The sequence below is a fragment of the Apium graveolens genome, chromosome 1, assembly GCF_009905375.1.
Source record: "Apium graveolens cultivar Ventura chromosome 1, ASM990537v1, whole genome shotgun sequence".
In the NCBI taxonomy this organism is placed as follows: domain Eukaryota; kingdom Viridiplantae; phylum Streptophyta; class Magnoliopsida; order Apiales; family Apiaceae; genus Apium; species Apium graveolens.
The window spans coordinates 61898956-61903450 of record NC_133647.1 but is presented as its reverse complement, the minus strand read 5'-3'; the positions used below and the strand labels follow the sequence as shown (position 1 = coordinate 61903450).

At 40.7% G+C, this 4495-nt stretch overlaps 1 non-coding gene across 1 annotated transcript; it reads right to left on the bottom strand.

Annotated features, from left to right (window-relative positions):
• Positions 1 to 3208: 3208 nt before the first annotated feature.
• On the bottom strand, positions 3209 to 3315 carry LOC141679512 (small nucleolar RNA R71). The gene has a single exon (XR_012558122.1). It is a non-coding gene; the product is annotated as a small nucleolar RNA R71 (small nucleolar RNA).
• Between the last annotated feature and the right edge of the window lie 1180 nt (positions 3316 to 4495).

Sequence of the window (4495 nt, the reverse complement as noted above, 5' to 3'; positions counted from 1 at the left end):
ACTTCAAGACAACCCTGATCCAATTAATCAATCAGACAAATAGTGCTCTTCAAACCACTACCAATGCCAGCACCAAGAAGCTCCTTCAGGCACTTATAGCCTCCTTGTAACTTCAACAAATCCAGGGCTTCCAGCATGCTAGAGATGTGAATACTATGAAGAATGATATTGAGGAGATGAAAAAGGCTATTTCAGACATGATAGACTCTAAACTTCCAGAAGCTACAATGCTTGACATCAAGAGGCAATTAAGGAAAAATTTTGATCTGTCAACCAAGATAGATGCCTTGGACACAAGAATGTCAGCCATGGAAGCATCTTTAACTGCCATTCATCTCCATCAAGCCCAACAGACTGATCTACTTCAGAAACTGGTGGCTGCTCAAACCCCCTCCTCTACTCAAACTGATGATAACAAAAAGGGGGAGAAAGGATCAAGTAAGGGGGAGAGGCTTCAAATTCAAATCAGTAAAGTAATTGTACCTTCACTTACTATCTCTAAGCCATCAGTTACAGATAGCATAGATCTGATCAATGCAGCAGCAGCCAATTTAAGAGCAGATGATAAAGAAAAGTTGAGTTTATTCAACTGGGAGAAGATTGATGAGGAAATACAGAAGAAGTTTGAACTCGTCAAGGAGCCAGTTAAGTCAGCCATCCATCACTCTCAAGTCAAGCAAACTAGTATAAATGAGATGAGCATGAACTATCTGGAAAGAGGACAATCTTCCTGCATCAAATCTCCAAAGGATGAAATAATTCTTAAATCAAGGGTAAACTACTCAAAATCATCATTGAAGAACCCTTTGGACACTGTGTATGAGACACCTAAGCCTGATGAGAAGAAGCTTCTATCAAGGTCAATTGCTTTATACAAAGATCTAGCTGATTCAGCTTCCAAAAGGAGAATTGCCAAGATTTTCAAAAATGGGAAAGAAATTTGTGTGGTGGCTGGACATCCTCAATTTGCTCAAGCAAAGAGAGAAGAAAAGGCTAGATTGAAGCAGGAAAAGAAGTAAGCTGCTCTAGATGCTAAAATGACTAAACAAAAGAAAGAGGAGATTGCTATCTTGGCCATGTGATAAGTGGCATTTTATACTACTTAGAACGTCTTAAAATGGCTTAAATTGGTGTCTTGAAATCAAGTATTTTGTGTATTTGATGCATTTTTCTAGTGTTTATGCATTTCAGGGTATTAGTTGCATTTCGGGGGAGGAATCATCAAGAATAAGCCTTGGCATGTGTTCACCATTGCGAGAGGAAAGGAATGGGCAGATTACGGCGAAGAAACGGAGCAAACCTGGATTTTTTCCAGTAGAGGCCTGCGCGCCCGCGCAGCAATGCTGAGCGGCCGCGCAGCAACCTGCGCGCCCGCGCAGCTATGCTGAGCGGCCGCGCAGGGTCGGGGAAAAAGATAAATTATTTTAGACTTCTACTTCTGTTTGGCTTCCAACTTCTATGTAATCTGAGTTTTATGGGACTATTATATAGGTAGATTTGAGACGTTTTCACAGAGGGTATTAAGGAGATTATGTTTTAGATTTTGTTTTACGCAAGAAGCGAAGAAGATAAGGAAGAAGACCGATTTAGCACATCGCAACGAAGAGGAAGCATATATTCTTGTGATTCTTATTTCGTTGTAATGTTGGATGCTAGTTTTCTTGCTTTGACTTATTTACTCTTGTGACGTACTCTGTTTTAATATAATTAGTTTAGTTATTATTTTCTTGTGTTTGTTTGTCATGATTTCATATGAACCCATGATGGCGATAAGTTCTATTATGGGCTAATCGTGATCATGGGGTTGCAACGGATTTATTATGGAATTCTTTAGTTAATTGTTTAATACTTTAATGTTTGATGATTGCATGATATCTAGTATTGGTTATGCATATTCGTCTTATGTGCGTCGCGAACATATAAGATAGGGTGTTAATCTCCTGTGAAGCGACGGTGGATCTTGAGATTTAGAACTTGCCATGCTAGCATAGGTTCATGTACGTTGTGCATGATTAGTGGGTAACTCGAACAGTTTTATTTGCCCTATGTAATCAAAAGGAATAACTTGTGCTTAAATCGCTGTGTTGTCAATTTCTGTAGACATATAGGAACTCAACATAATTGATGACTATTCAACTTCTATCTTAATTGTGGATGCTTGGTAGAATGGTATTAGTACAATGAAAGTTGGCTTTTATCAGTTTTGTGTTATTCGATTAATATCATCACTGTCACATGCTAAAGGTAATAACAATGGCTATAGAAGGAAGTAATAATGAAGTTGTGATCTCATGAGTGTTTTATTATTGATAAATTGAAGTTTTAGTTAAGTGGGTAATTAAGTAGTTAATTATAGTTAATATTTAATCAACAATTTTAAGTGTTATTATCTTAACATTGAGAAGTAATCATACATTGGTGAGTGAGTTTAATTAGACAATAATTTAGTCTGAGTCTCTGAGGGAACGAACTAGAAAGTATTCTATATTACTTGCGAACGCGTATACTTGCGTGAATATTAGCGCGTGTTTTCGCCCTAACAAGTTTTTGGCGCCGCTGCCGGGGACTCGACGTATTTGTTTAGTTTATGTACTTACCATCATTGGTCATTAGGACTCAGTGATTAGGACGTAGTAGTTACTTACTCTTTTCGGTTGTGTTTCAGGTACTTTAGCAAGCGTTTATGCAAACTCGTTCTCGTGCTCGCAAGAGGACTTTAGATACAGCTCAGAAGACAGACGAAGTTCTTGATATTCCGGAGAAGTTAGATTTTGAGGATTCGGATTCAGGAACTGAGCAGAAAGAACCAGTAAACATGGGAGATCGTATTGTTCAAGCTGATCCAGCTCTTATGGATTTTTCTCGGCCTAAAATTGATGACATTCAGTCAAGCATCCTTCATCCGGCTATTCAAGCTAACACCTTTGAAATCAAGCCGGGCACTATTCAGATGGTGCAGAATTCTGTTTCTTTTGGAGGAGCGGCAACTGAAGACCCCAACATGCACATAAGGAATTTTGTCGAGATCTGCAGCACTTTTAAGTATAATGGCGTGACTGATGAGGCTATCAAGTTGAGGCTTTTCCCATTTTCACTGAGGGATAAGGCTAAAGACTGGTTACATTCTGAACCAGCTGGGTCCATCACTACGTGGCAAGATCTTGCGCAAAAGTTTCTGGTGAAGTTTTATCCAATGGCAAAGACTGCTGCTATGAGGAGTGCTCTTACTCAGTTTGCGCAGCAACCTACAGAATCTATGTGCGAGGCTTGGGAACGCTACAAGGAAATGTTGAGAAAATGTCCACATCATGGAATGCCGAATTGGATGGTGATCACTGGTTTCTATAATGGTTTGGGGGCACAATCTCGGCCCATGCTCGATGCAGCAGCTGGAGGCGCCTTATGGGCTAAAAGCTATACTGAGGCGTATAATCTTATCGAGACGATGGCTGCAAATGAGCATCAAAACCCAACTCAGAGGATGACGTCAGGCAAGGTAGCAGGTATTCTGGAAGTTGATGCAGCCACCGCTATTGCAGCCCAGCTCCAAGCGCTATCAATGAAGGTTGATTCTCTGGCTACGTATGGAGTTAATCAATTAGCTATGGTTTGTGAGCTTTGTGCAGGTTCTCATGCTACGGATCAGTGTTCTCTTGTCAATGAATCTGTTCAGTATGTGAATAATTATCAGCGACAACAGCAGCCTGTGCCAGCGACCTATCATCCTAATAACAGAAATCATCTAAATTTCAGCTGGGGGAATAATCAGAATGCTATTCAGCCACCATATCAGCAAGGAGTGAGTAAACAGTTTAACCCACCTGGATTCCAGCAACCACAGCAGTATGCTACAAGGCAATCATATCCTCAACAGGGAAGTACAGCTGCACCCACTAGTGCTGATTTTGAGGAACTTAAGCTGTTGTGCAAGAGTCAGGCGGTTTCTATCAAGACCTTTGAAAATCAAATCAGTCAATTAGCCAATGCAGTGCTCAATCGTCAACCTGGCACTCTTCCCAGTGACACGGAAGTACCAGGCAGGAAGGAAGCTAAAGAGCAAGTCAAGGCTATTACCTTAAGGTCTGGAAAAGTGGCTGATGCTGAAAAGGCAAAGGAAGTCGAAGCTGAAGTTAGAAAAGAAGAATCTAAGCAAAAGGAGAAAGCGGCGAAATCAAGGAAGACTACTATTGAACACACTCTGCCTGAGGCTAATACAGGGGAGAAACAGCTCTATCCTCCACCACCTTTTCCTAAGAGATTGCAGCAACAAAAGCTGGATAGACAGTTCGGGAAGTTTCTGGAGGTGTTCAAGAAACTTCACATCAATATACCTTTCGCTGAGGCTCTGGAACAAATGCCTAGTTATGCGAAGTTTATGAATACTATTCTTTCAAGGAAGGTGAAACTGGATGACCTTGAAACCGTTGCTCTCACGGAAGAATGCAGCACTATTCTGCAGCAAAAGTTACCACCAAAACTGAAAGATCCAGGAAGC